Source organism: Haliotis rubra, unplaced genomic scaffold (assembly GCF_003918875.1).
Source record: "Haliotis rubra isolate DU_JTF1 unplaced genomic scaffold, ASM391887v1 Scf291, whole genome shotgun sequence".
NCBI lineage: Eukaryota > Metazoa > Mollusca > Gastropoda > Lepetellida > Haliotidae > Haliotis > Haliotis rubra.
Genome location: NW_025766959.1, coordinates 653,207 through 668,095, shown reverse-complemented (window position 1 = coordinate 668,095; position 14,889 = coordinate 653,207). Strand labels below are relative to the sequence as shown.

The window sequence follows — 14,889 nt, the reverse complement described above, 5'->3', positions numbered from 1 at the left end:
CGTAGTGTTGCAATATACAAGTGATTAGATGTATCAAATAATACTGATTAATATTTATATATATAGCTGAATGAGTTGGTCTCAAAATTCTGGACAGGTTATTGTACTATATTGTACAACAGGACGGACCCCAGTCAGCAGGAAACGTGCCTGTTCTGTAGTCAATGTTTTGACTTGAGTAATTCTAAAATTACTCAGAGTCTCCAATCTGACTGGAGCTTTCAGTTTAAAAGGAACTAATTATTTCTATTGAAATTAATTTTTTTCAGAGACGAAGCATTAGCCTAAGGTGGCATCGATATAGCCGAAATGGTGGTTGGTTGGTTGGTTGGTTAACGCCGCACTCTATATATTCCATCTATATGGCGTCTGTAAATAATCTCGTCTGGACCAGACAATCCAGTGATCAACATCATCACAACGATCTATGCATACGATGGCATGTGTCAACCTAGTCAGCAGGCCTGATCACCGATCCAGTTAGTCGCGTCTCACGACAAACATGGGTTGCTGAAGACCAATTCCAAACGGAATTTCCCGGGTCCCGAAAATTTGCAATTATATTGAGTGTGAACGCAAATATTGAGGCCGACATAACCATAGAATGGTAATAGTATGCAGCGTGAAGGCATCACTCACGTCGTGAAGAGGGTAGGCTCTCTCTCCTTTGTGATCTCCACTCCAACAACGCTTGTGTACGCTTCAACTACACAGTGCCTTGAACCTGTTCGAAGGAGCCTCTTAGTCAATCAATACAATTGGCAAAGGGTAAAGGGGTACTTTAAAGAAAGATAAGGTCACGTCGACATTTGAACAGAACAGTTATATCAAATCTTGTACACATGAAGCCCAAAGATTTGCAGGTGTTACACGTTTACCTGTCAGGTAAACTGTGAGCAAGAGTCCGTTATATTGGATAAGAATCAAGAATCATACTCAGGGCGACTACTAGTTTCATCTCGGATTGCACGCCTTAGGTACCCACTTCTCTGGCGCCATAGACCACTGGCCCACCTGTGCCCCGAGTATCAGAGGGTCACAATCCACTTGTAATCCATAATTCCCTTTATCGATGAATTAACTTCGTTGTCTGGAACGCACATGAGGAGATATGTAAGGGAACACCTGGCCAGGCTCATGTGTCCTGTGAACGCCTCCTCAAAACATCACTGGGAATTTGATCATATACAAGGCTCTTGACGCTGAGTGTCTATCGCGTGCCAAGGTATGTATTTCAACTTGAGACGAAGACCGTGACTGAGTGAGTCGGGTGTTTCCGGAGTAGTCCGGTCGAGGCGAGCACGATCATTGGCAGGTGTTTAAAGTATTTTCTTGTCAGCTGTCTTGACGTCTTGTTGGTTCTGACACTCTCATATATCAACCACCTGGAACATGGGTATGTAATGAGATTGGGTCAGACTTACTAAGTTACTTGATTAATTGTTTATATGTACATTATACGATAAATAAAGTATGGTCACCTTGTCGGAACTGTATGAAGTGTTTATATGTACATTATACGATAAATAAAGTATGGTCACCTTGTCAGAACTTTATGAAGTGTTTTGTAACATATGCCTGCAAAGAAACTTCTTTTTTTTCAATTTTGTAGTCTAGTTGTGGAAATGCGCGTCGTCAGCGGGATTCGAACCCGTAACGTTCGTGCCCGGCTAACGAATGTAGACGTCAGCCAAGTGTAGGTCCTGTGAAAATAATAATCACATATCTACTAACAGCATTCATACATTTATTTGATGTTTATGAATTGAAATGTCTGTGTTATTCACTTGGTTATTTTACGCAGTGAATGTGCTTGTAGATTTCCCTTAAAAGAGGTGAATGGACAGAAAATACCAGTACTATTTGAGTGAGTGATACATGTGCTCGAGTTGGTCCTATATGAATGTATACTTGCCCCGGATGATGTATTCAAAACCGTGTCGCCAAAGAGCGAGGTGCACGTGTGAAAGGACCAGGGGACATATTTCACGTGCACCAACGCGACAAATACAGTTCTCACAGTAATGTCTTTCACACGACCGTTTTGACGAATGTGGACTGAAGTTTCGTACATTTTGCCAAGGTTTGATTATGAGGATACAGATCTCCACCTCCATTTCAACCAAAAATATGGCTTCTCGTCTCTCCAAACGTTACTTCTAAACCACTCTGCCATCTCTGCCACAGGCCAGAAAAATGTGACGATTCGTCACACCTTGCAATGTCCATTCAATATAATGTACAGATTTCTTTTACTCTTTTACTTTTGACGAGTCTACGAATCCAACTTAACATCTTTAATAGAATGGTTTAGTTTCACTGAGAAAATATCCAAAAACATGTAACACTATTTCGATTTGCGTAGCGATCCTTTGTTTACATAGGTTGTACGGCTCCACGTGCTGTCATCGAAGCTGATGGAGAACAAACGCGCCCTTGGGGGTTGATGACACGTTTAGGAAGGCTCTGTATTTTTCTCTGAAAATCTACAACACAAAAGGCAACTTGAAGTGGCGAATGTGTGTGATCAAAGGTCTACACACCAGTGTCCGTTTGAGTTCAAATTATGGAGGATCTGGCCACATACAGAGCGAGAATAGGAACTTTTCACCACCCACCCGGTACACGGCAGGTGAGCCATGTTGACAGATACACGCCATTCACTCAACGCCGCGATCATGATATTGATACCATGCCTTATCGTTTGATAATATGCGCTCTGATCTTCACAGTGCATTTGTCACTCTCTGCCCTCATCATATGTAACCAGCAGGCTATTCTCAATTACTCATTTGATAATTTTGTGCCGAAAGAAACAACATTTTATTGTGTTACGTGTGACGTCACCAACTCGAACTGTGACCTAATCCTGTCTATATACCATGCCTCTCATGCTGCCCATGCACGAGCTTTGTGTCTACTTGGGGACGACACGCTTCCCGTGCGAGTCGTCATTCAGCGACTGTTGTGCTCTAATGATGTTGAGACAAACCCGGGACCCGTCACACTTGAACAAGTTCAAGATAACTTACTCAGCGCAATTGAAAACATGAAAGCAGAATTAGCTACCGCCAAAAATGACCTAAGTTCACAGATCTCCTCTCTACGGAAAGACATTAGTGCTATTAGTTCCAAGTGTGAACACCTCGAACACTCTGTAACAGATATTCGTGGAGATATAGATATCATCAAACAAAATCATGATATTGTGAACGACGACATTGATGCCCTCGCGGAGAAAGTCGATTCTGTGATCGAAAACATGTCCAACGTAGATACCGAACTAGACCGGCTGGAATCTTACAGCAGACGTGACAATATCATAATTCATGGTATACCCGAGGCTGACGGCGAGGAGAAGTCTATGACATGCAAGCAGACATCGTTATCCACTCTTAACGAGCATGCTACTTTCAAGACGTGGGGAACGTCTGACGTTATCCGCGCACATAGGCTTGGCGTTAGGCGGGTTAATGCTACCAGACCTCGACCAATGATTGTAAAGCTGCACATGTCTGACGATAAGGTGCGCTCCCTGAAAGCAAGACCGGCATTCAAGGCAGCGGGACTTGGTATCTCCAGTGACCTAACGTCACGTCAACGTCAGCAACTTCAGGCTTTGAAGGGGACAAACATGTTCGGCTATTTCAAGAATGGCCAGCTGGTGACAGTACCTCGCTCAGCCAGTGGAGCTACTGGATCCACCAACGTACGGGATACCAGAGTTCTCACCCAAACGAGGAAACGGCAAGCGAGGCCGAAATCAACCCTGCCGTAGGATTTGGGCCGAGGCCCGGATCGTATCTCACAGGGTACTGCTGACAATGACACCTGCATTACACCCACTGAACACAGCTTGTGCAACGAAACTCTCTCATTTCTGTGTTGGAATATAAACGGACTTCGTAATAAATCAGGAGATGATGACTTTATAGATTATATTAGAAAATTTAATATTATTTGCCTTCTCGAAACCTTTGTTGACTTTAATTACGACATGAATTGGTTGGTTGATTACCAAGTTTTTTCAAGTTCAGCTGTGAAACTGTCTGATTATGGCAGACTTTCGGGAGGTGTGTGCGTGTGTATACATCAGTCTATTAGCAAGTTTTGTAAGTTCATAACTACAGATATCGACAATTTGATATGTATACACATGTCAAAAGCTTTATTTGCTATTGATAAGCATGTTAATTTGATATGCACATATATACCACCTGAAGGCTCTCCTTATTACAACCATGTTGATACCAGTTGTAGTCTAGATAAACTTGAGGAATTTTTATTAGATATACAATCGGAACTTAGTGATTCACATACTGTTTTGTGTGGTGATCTAAATTCCCGAACTGGTAATGCAAATAACCCTTCAACATCCTCACGTGATGATATATTACATAGATACTTTCCATTTCATGAAGATGATGATGTTAGTGTTGAAAATCGGAAGTCTCACGATACATCTACAAACAAATTTGGCCAGAAACTTTTAGATATATGTTACGCATTGCAATTGTTTATCGTTAATGGGAGAGTATATGGCGATTTACAAGGGGAATATACATTTTGTGCGAATCAAGGTGCTAGTGTCAATGATTATTTTATATGCTCGCCCGATTTCTTCCAGTACATAGGCAGGTTGAATATTGGGGATCGGCATGAATCTGACCATTTACCTCTTGAATTAACTTGTAAGTTCCCCAATATTAATCATAGCATGAACGATGATAACGGGTCCACAAATATCAAACGACTTGTGTGGAATGATAATTTTGCAAGCACTTTCTTATCGAACGTGAAAGAAAACATAACTTCGTTTGGAGGAATTCTACTCGAAACAATTGATACAGATGTAAATGGAGCCATAAATGACTTTGTGGAACTGTTATCGACTTCAGCTAATTGTATGCTCAAAAATGTCAATCGCAAAGACCGAACAAATACTCTAAATACAGATTGTAGAAATGCGCGACGCAATGCTCGTAAACATCTTCGTAGATTCAGAGTGACTCGTAGTAATTATGATAGACGGAAATATTGCGAAAGTAGAAATAAGTATAAAGCTTGTTGTCGAAAGTATAAGTTTGATATGAGAATCCGCAGACAAGAAAGGTTAGAAAGATCTATAAACAGCCCGTCTGCATTTTGGAAAAGTATCCGCCATTTACAAAAAAGAAATACGTCCGGAAATAGCATAACTAAAACTCAATGGTTAAATCATTTCAAAGATGTATATTCAAACGGTGAGATATTAGACTCAACATTCGACGATGAAATTAACACTGTAGATTCCAATAATGACTATTATACAGAAGTAGATCAACTTGTACTAGACAGTCCTATTGCCGAACAGGAAATATTAGAAGCGATAAATCATCTTAAAAATGGGAAGGCTGCTGGACCTGACTTTATCATAATAGAAATGATAAAGTGTTCTAAATTCGAAATTATGCCGTTCCTTACGAAATGTTTCAATAAGCTGTATGAACATGGAATTTTCCCTGCAGTTGGTCAAGCTCTATAATAAATCCACTTCATAAAAAGGGCGACAGAAACGATCCAGATAATTATCGGGGTATATCATTAATGAGTATCTTGGGGAAAGTATTTACGTTGATATTGAACAATAGACTATCAAACTGGGCGAATATGCGTGATAAGATTCCTGAATCCCAGGCAGGATTTAGAAAGGGATATTCTACCACTGATCATATATTTACTCTGTATGCACTAGTCCAAAAATCACTATCAAAAAGAAAACATAAGTTGTACATAGCATTTGTAGATTTTAAAAAGGCATTCGACTCAGTCAATCGTTTTAAATTATGGCAGTGTTTACGCAAGGCAGGTTTACGAGGGAAAATGGTTAGCATTCTCAAATCAATGTATTCTAACGTTCGATCTTGTGTGCGTTGCAAAGACGGGGTTACAGATTTTTTCGATTGCCCACTTGGTTTAAGACAAGGTTGCTGCTTAAGTCCACTCCTATTTTCCTTCTTCATTAGTGAATTATATCACGATATCAATTTAGCTGGAAAACATGGAATCCAAATGTACCCAGATCTTGTAGAAGTCCTAATGCTCCTTTTTGCTGACGACGTTATTTTAGTTTCGGATACTGTGGTCGGTTTACAAAATCAATTAAATATCTTAGAAAGTTATACTAAAGAATGGAAGTTAACAGTAAATTTAAGCAAAACAGAAATTGTGATATTTAGGAGGGGCGGTCCCGTGGCCACAAACGAACGCTGGTTTTTTGATGGTCAGTTGATTAATGTATCCGATCAATATTCTTACTTAGGGTTTTTGTTTTCAAACAGAATGAACTTGAATAAATGTGCACATAACTTAACTTTACGTGGAAAAAGGCTTTAATACAAGTTTTATCGGTTTTATACAAAGTTGGAACTATGTCACCCAATGTGTTTTTTAAGATATTTAATTCTCAGATTCAACCCATTTTATTATATGGATCTGAAATATGGGGTTTTCAGCGTTTTGATTGTATTGAGAGAGTGCATCTTTTAGCCTGTAAAAAGTACCTCAATGTAAGCTCAAAGACACCTAACTGCATGGTATATGGCGAATGTGGCAGATTTCCTTTGTATATCAATTCTCACATAAGATGTTTAAAATATTGGTTTAAGGTTCTAAATATGCACGAACAACGTCTGCCAAAATTAGCTTACAATATGCTTTTAAATCTGGATAATTTGGGAAAACACACTTGGGTAACTGATATCAGAAATTTATTATTTTCTCACGGTTTCGGTTTCGTATGGTTGAGCCAAACAATTGGCGATGTGAACTGGTTTATTAATGAATTTCGTGTTAGATCAATAGATATGTTCAATCAAGAATGGAAATCCACCCTAGATTCAAGCTCACGATATGAATATTACAGGACCTTTAAAACGTTACTCCAGCCAGAAAAATACTTATCAATAATTACAACATATAGTTTAAGAACAATGTTCGTAAAGTATCGTTTAGGTTTGTTATCTTTAATGATTAATGAGGGTAGAAAAACCTCTGTCCAGAAAGAACGTCGATATTGTCCTTTATGTAACGTTGGAATAGAAAATGAAATTCATTTTACCCTGATATGTCCTTGTTATCACGAATTAAGACAGAAATATATACCGCACCATCTTCTTGCAAAGCAGCCCCATTATGCATATATATCTTTGTTACAAACCAATAATGAAAATATTCTTGCTCAATTGTCCTTATATATAAAATATGCATTAGCTAAAAGAGATCTTCTTATAAAGCGAATTGTATACCCTTAAATATATATGTAAATATCCAGAATATTCCTTTATCACTGTAACTCTCATGTATATGGGCCGGAGGCCTTTCATACAATAAACATCTTTTGAGTTTGCAAGACGTGTTACTCGTGTTCTCTAATCGAACGCACCTTGCAGGTCAATACAGGTGTTCAATTAGGACTATATGGTGGCCAGGTTTTGGTTTAGGTGCAGTCGTCAAAATGAGTGACTTCTATTCATAGTGTGTCAGATTCTCAAAGGCAGCGAGACTAGATCACCATAGTTCCAACGGCCGCCTCTTCACACTTCAGTGTACAAGAGGTTGTGGACAAAAAGGCCTTGATTTAGTCTTTATCCGTAGCCTACAAAAATAGAAAAATAAACAGTAATATCCACTCCCTATCTTCTAAGGTTTGTTAAAACGGTCATAAAACCAAGAACGGTTTGTCCCCACATAAAGTTTCGTTTCAGATGATTTGAATCAAACTTGCCAAAACTGTTAACTTGGCCATCCAGGCCTGTGCCCTTTAAGCATTACCTTGTATTTAAGCCGCCCACAATGAAGTAGCGATGCTCAGCGTGTCGGCAAAAATATTCACAGGAGTGTTTTCTTTTTGCAACAGCAGCCCAGATTAACACAGCAAGTCGATAACGTGTCAGGACTCGTCAGCAGTACGTCAGCAGTACGTCAACTGAACGTCAGCAGTACGTCAGCACACGCCAGCAGCTCGTCAGCGCACGCCAGCATCGCATCAACAACAGGTCACCAAATGTTCTCCATCACTCAAAAGGTGATATTTTTTCTTGCCGCTCTTATGCAAAGAGGATAATACCATTACTCTGGATCTTCACTTTCTTTCAATTTCATTTGCTTTCTGTGATGGAGATGTATCATAAATATTTGTTTACATGAATCGTGACAATTACACGTGAAACATTTCACAAAACTGTTAACAAAATGGCATCTGTGTACTTACAAGATTTATTTCTTCCTACCTTGTCTGTCATCGGAGATATTCAGCTAATTCTGCAATTCCAAAAGTAAGAACTAATACCCTAAAACAGATATATCGTGTGTGACATTGGTTATTTGTGGAACACTCTTCCAACTGAAATACGGGACACATACAGGTGCATGGAGAGCACCAATGAGTGAGTGAGTTTAGTTTTACGCCGCACTCAGCAATATTCCAGCTATATAGCGGCGGTCTGTAAATAATCGAGTCTGCACCAGACAATCCAGTGATCAACAGCATGAGCATTGATCTGCGCAATTGGAAACCGATGACATGTGTCAACCCACCCGATCCCGTTAGTCGACTCTTACGACAAGCATGGGTTACTGAAGCTCAATATTCTAACCCGGACCTTCACAGGTTGTGCAGCAACCATTGATGAAGGCCATTGGCACCTGGAACCACACTCTGAGAAAGGCCTGGCGCAATAATCGGCTACGTTCGGCGTTGGTATGACATTATTCAGTCTCCTCTGAATTTCATCTCAAAGATGTTCAGTTGGATTTAAATCGGGACTAAGGGCTCGCCACTGCATAATATTGACACTGTTCTGCTGTAGGAAGTCCCGTGTAGCTCTGGCAGTATACGTACGGGCCCGGGCGTTATCATGCTGGAAAATGTTGTTCCGGTGACGTGCGAAATGTGGTATGACGTGGGGTATGAGAGCTTGGTCGATGTAGCGCACTGCTGTGATGCCGCCTCCTCAAGTCGAAACATTGATTACACAACAGTCTCGTTTCCTGTTGACCAAGGTCAACCAGTACAGAATTTTGAGACCAATTCATTTAACTGGATGCATAAATATCAATCAGTATTATTTGATACATCTAAGCACTTGTATATCACAACACTACGCTCCTTATAATCCTTGCAAACATGTCGTGCAGCGACCTCTGACAAACAAACCTGGAAATCTCAAAACGAGGCTTTGCATCTAGAAAAGTTTGGCGGTCTGGTACGGACTTAATATTATATCAATCACATTGTGCGTGAACTACACTGAACTGAATTAGCGCATAAAACACGTAACAGGTGTAACCAGTGAGCTAGATGCGTGAATCATTTTACGAGCTCAACAAACTGGGGCAGTCTGTAACATCTTAGTTAAGGTCATGCTGCCAAACCTCGCCATAAAATATAGAAATACGATGTTATTAAAGTTTAAAATTAAAATTTATTTGTAAATACCATTTTCTTATGAAACAAGGAATTGGAATTCAGTGTAACCATAGTTGTTTGGAGTGTCTCCTTTCACTTCCACACGAGAAAATTCGGATCAGCAGAAAATTAGGTCATTGTCTGAATAGGTTAATGAGACTCGTGTTTCGGTTTGCTCCCTGGACCAAGGTTCTGGAACACCACAGGACCCACTCTCTGGTTCAGGCTTATTCAACCCCACACCAAGATGCTTGCACCTCCCCATGAGTCTCTTTCCATAACACATTGGTCCGAGTAACGCTGGCCGCGTCGTCGCCATATTCTTGTTCTGCCATCTGCAGTTGATACACAGTACCGACTCTCATCTGTTAACAGAACAGTTCTCCATTGCCTGTATCGCCAGTTTTGGTGTTGTAGAGCAAACTGTAGACGTTCATGCCGATGACGGGGGATGAGGATAGGTCCACGGTAAGGTCTACGGCAATGGAGGTTCCCGCTGTAAAGACGTCGGCGTACTGTAACAGTACTGGTTGGTCTTCCGTGTGTTCCCACTGTCTGGCGTGCTGTTTCGGATGCCTGCATGAAGGGATTCTGTACATGCTGTCGCACAACATGGCAACATAGTCTTGTGGTCACCCTTGGTCTGCCAGTACGGGGGCGATCATTTGTGGTGTTGGTTGCCCGGAAACGTTGCTTCAGCCTGAAGATGGTCCGAATGTTGACCTGGAAGTGATTGGCAACGGCTTGTGCAGTGTGGCCAGTTTCAAGTCTTCCTATAGCGCTTGGTACCTCTCAGCTGTCGTGAGTCGCGGCATCCTGCTGACGTTGTAATGTGAATGTTTCAACCAGGTTTGCGGGTGCATTTTATAGCGCTGGTCCTTGTCAACAGCACGTGCAGCATGGAGAACACCGTACCACGATCTCCGAGATTAGGTTGCGTTTTTGAGACCATTTCCTGGGTTCCATTCTGAGTTTGCATACAGTTTAATTCACTCTAATTAACAATCAAAACAAAGGATGGAGTTCAAACTTGACACATATGGTTAACACATTTTCGGGAATCACATTTAGAGTTCACACAAACAAAATCACCATAAAAGGTACCATTAAGATACCCCAAAGTCAGTATTGTGTGTGGCCTCTATGGGCATCGATGAAAGCGTTGTATCGTCTGCACATGGAATGAATTAGCCGGTTGATGAAGGCCTTGGGTATCAGGCATACTCTGCGAAATGTCTGATGGAGTCCAGCCGCAGTTGTCGGCCTTGGTTGGAGGTCATTCAGTCTTCTTTGAATCTCGCCCCAAAGGTGTTCTATTGGACTTAAATCCGGACTGAGTGCAGGCTATTGTAGGGTTTGAATGCCATGTTGTCTTAGGAAGTGCAACGTTACTCTGGCAGTGTGGGAACGAGCATTGTCTTGCTGGAAGATGTGATTTCTGTAACGTCCAAAATGTGGTACAACGTGGGGTCTTATGACCTGGTCAATATATCGAGCTGCTGTCACCTCATTTCCTCATCCTGGACCGAGTTCTGGAACACCACAGTGCCAGCTATCTGGTTCAGACCAATTGCACCCCACACCATGATGCTTGGACCACCCCACGAGTCTCTTTCAACAATACACTCATTGGAAAACGGTTCCCAACGCCTTCACCATACTCTCACTCTGCCACTGTCGAAACACAATATCGGCTTTCATGAGATAAAAGCACACTTCTCCATTGTCGATAACACCAATTTCGATGTTGAGTTGCCCATTGCAGTCGGTTTTGGCGGTGGTGAGCGGTAAGGACAGGACTACGATAGGGCCTGTGACAGCAGAGGTTTCTTCCGCGCAAACGTCGTCGCACTGTATCGGCACTGATGGGTCTGTAGTGAGTCCCAATGGTCTGTCGTGCTGTATCCGTCGCCCTGGGGAAGCGATCCTGCAGATGGTTGCGCACAATCTGTCCGTATTGACGTTGTGATGTTACTGAAGGTCGCTCACTGCGTGGACGGTCTTGGATGCTGTAAGTCACCTGATACCACTCCTGCAGTCGGTAGATTGTCCTAACATGAACATTAAAATGATTGGCTTCCCTCCGTGCAGTCTGGACAACTTGCAATCGTCCAAAGACCTGTTTCCTCTGATCTCTCGTAAGACGTGGCATGGTGGTTGTGTCAAAGCATAATGATTTCAGGCGAGTTTAGGACTCGCTTTCATTAGTAGGGATGTCACGACATGCACGTGCATTTTCATTTTCACGAATGTCATACGGAACCTTTTACCATGTCTGACTTTTTCGGTGCGTTTGGTCGATATGCTTTTTCATCAGAAAACACACTGATGTTGGTAATAACTGTCAATTTTGATTGAAAAACATTAACAAAACGGTACAATCGTAATAAAAACACAACCTTGTGAGAACAAAATTTTGCATTTGGTTTTGAAAAACGACGTTTCTTTTGTGGTTCAGTATATATACATAACATATAGTGAGTGCTTTAAGTGGGTCTAAACTTTTGATGGGTAGTATTATTCTATTAAAAAAAACAAAAAACCCTTAGGCTCCTGTAATGGTAGCAAAGCTATATCTGCAGGGTGACAGAAAAGTAAACACTCTTCATGCTCGGATACGATGTTCATGGTAGCACACTGAAATCTGATCTGTGTCATGTAAATCTTTGTGACACCCAACCATACGACGATTTTGGTTCAGAGAGTGAAAATGCTTTTCATTATTTTCACGAATTCCTAAGGCAATTCATAACTTTCTGAATTCTCAAACAGCGTTGTAAGTTTTCGAATTTAAACAATTTTGTTTTGGTTTGAAAAGATTTTCCAATATGTAAATGGAATACATTCAGAGCAGTCCATACATTAATTATTTCATTCTACATTTTCGAACACATTTTCTGATTTTTTTTATGATGGTGATTATAATTATGCACGACATATTTCTAGAGAGGGTCGTGTAAGCAAAGTGTCTTGACATTAATGTCAACAATGTACATTAATGTCACTGGCTGCCTGTTAAATCAAGAATTGACTTTAAAATATTGTGTTTTGTCTACAAATGCCTCAATGGCAAAGGCCCAGAATACTTGAAAGAACTTCTTACCCCATACACTCCAGAAAGACAGCTCCGTTCTCAGAATCTCAACCTACTCTCTGTGCCTCGGTTCAAACTGCAAACTTTTGGAAGGAAATCTTTTGCCTGCTCTGCCCCTCTACTCTGGAACTCTCTTCCTATCACCATTAAATCAGCAGTTGACTTTAATTCCTTCAAACGACTTCTCAAGACTCATCTGTTTTCACTGCATTATGACTTGCTACTAGTCCCTCATTGTATATATGTATACTATCCACCCACTTTGTTAGCGCTTTGAGCATGGGCCTTGTGCATTGAAAAGGCGCATTATAAGTTCACATTTATTATTATTATTATTATTATTAACAAGAAGACATGGTCATCAGTATCCCCCGCCAGTGTTCTCTGTAAAGCATCATAACACGGTTTCCGATTTTGAACTCCATCAAGGCATTTGTGTCCTGAAAATACATACCACATTAGGTTTCCCTTTATATAACGGTTTCTGAGAAAATCTGTTCCCATTGGGGATACCGTGCACTAAGTCAAGAAACGCATAACAAGGGTCATAACTCTGTAACAAATTGTAACACGTTTCCGTTTTCGAACTTCATCAAGGGATGAAAACATCATGTCCTGAAAACCCATACCAAATTTGGATTCCCTATCTCGGTTTTTCATAAAATCTGCCCCATCATCTCGGACGGACGGAGCTTATATCCCTACCATAATGAAACGTACCACGTACTAGAGCCACCCATCAATGGCTCTGATACCTGCATGCGCTGATATTCGTGACTGCAACACATCATCGACACATGCATCACTTCTGTGATATGGATTAGCTAGCCCGTCGTATCCATGCATCTGACATATCGTACAGTGTAAATGGATTAATTGAATGTAGTCTGTTCCGGTCACTGGCGGCTGGTGCATATCATAGTAGGAAACTAGGCCAATTAATCCTACTGCAAGGTCGCCCAGACCGTGTAACGTGTACTGGAAACTTTAACTGAGCCATTTAAGTCGACCGTTGATATTAGTTGGTTGGTTGGTTTGTAACGCGACACTCAGCAATATTCCAGCTATATGGCGGCGGTCTGTAAATAATCGAGTCTGGACCAGACAATCCAGTGATCAACAGCATGATCATCGATCTGCGCAATTGGGAACCGATGACATGTGTCAACCAAGCCTGCGAGCCTGACCACCCGATCCCATTATTCGCCTCTTACGACAAGCATGGGTTACTGAAGGTTCATGCTAACCCGGACCTTTACGGGTATCAAACGACCATAGATTCAAATGGCTATTATTGGTTTTTATTACAAGTGGGTAAGCGAAGTAGTTGGAACACTGAAACAAATGCACGTGCGGTACGTGATGAGCGTTAACTTAGACCAACCCTAACTGTTCTCGGTGTTTCATTTAATGTGCATACACCCTTGTAATACAAAACTAATAATAACGATTTGAAACTATGATCGTTTGTTAAACAACTTTTATACTAAGTTTAATAATTCTGATATTTATATGTTCAGTTGGCAAGGTAAACTTATGAGGATACGCAATCTTAATTTCACTTTATTCGATTTACTTTCTTGTTTAAAGTGAAATTCATCGGTACGTTTTTCATTTTAATTCATTTCAAATATCAACAGGACATCCAAAGACGTTGCTTCGCTGGTAGCAGGACATGGGAATCCAAGATTTTATGAATAAGGGGAAGTCACTCTGATCCTATGTTCGTCTTGCGGTAATGAAGACAAGTGAAGCGCTCATAATATATATTTCATACTTGTTCTGTGACGGAGAAATAAAAAAGGCTCTGTGGAATATCTCCTCAGTTAATAAGTTTACATTTTACGCTACATCAGCAAGTTTTCGACAATCAAACGACAACTACACTCGTTTCCAATGCCGCAACAATTATCCTTGCATTAGAAATGTGTTCTCATACTGGAACGTAAGCGCATTTCCCTAGTCTGTCTCACAGTCCCTGAACAACATTATTTTCCCTACTGTCTAGCTCTCCCTGCACTCCTTAAATCCTAAATGAAGCAAGTCTAGATTCCGTCAGAAATTTCCCCTCAGACTGGTGCTCCGTTTCATTTTAAATGTGTTTATTTGTTACTATCAAAATTACATATATTCATTTCCCATGAGCGTTCTTTTTTTCAACAGCTGCTCCGATTAACGCAGTACATTGACTGAAACGTATATGGCATGTACCCTACATAAAGTTAAACGTACCCGGTACCCTTACGGTACATATTCCCCTACCTCAAACCGAAACATGGACTCCCTCGCCTCATTACGAGTGATACAACACGTGCAAACACCTAGTTGCGAGTACAGCAACGTGCGG

General features: G+C 40.9%; 1 long non-coding RNA gene across 2 annotated transcripts in view; it reads right to left on the bottom strand.

Moving 5' to 3' along the window:
* Positions 1 to 808: 808 nt before the first annotated feature.
* LOC124281976 overlaps positions 809 to 14,889 on the bottom strand; it is a 29,390-nt gene continuing 15,309 nt past the window's right edge. The window contains exons 2-4 of one of the 2 annotated variants that reach the window (XR_006900012.1): positions 8,252 to 8,301; positions 1,542 to 1,703; positions 809 to 1,385 (exon numbers count right to left, since the gene is read on the bottom strand). This is a non-coding gene — a long non-coding RNA (uncharacterized LOC124281976). Of the gene's footprint in view, positions 1,386 to 1,541; positions 1,704 to 7,387; positions 7,637 to 8,251; positions 8,302 to 14,889 lie in introns of those variants that run through there. The other variant, XR_006900013.1, reaches the window with a different exon arrangement.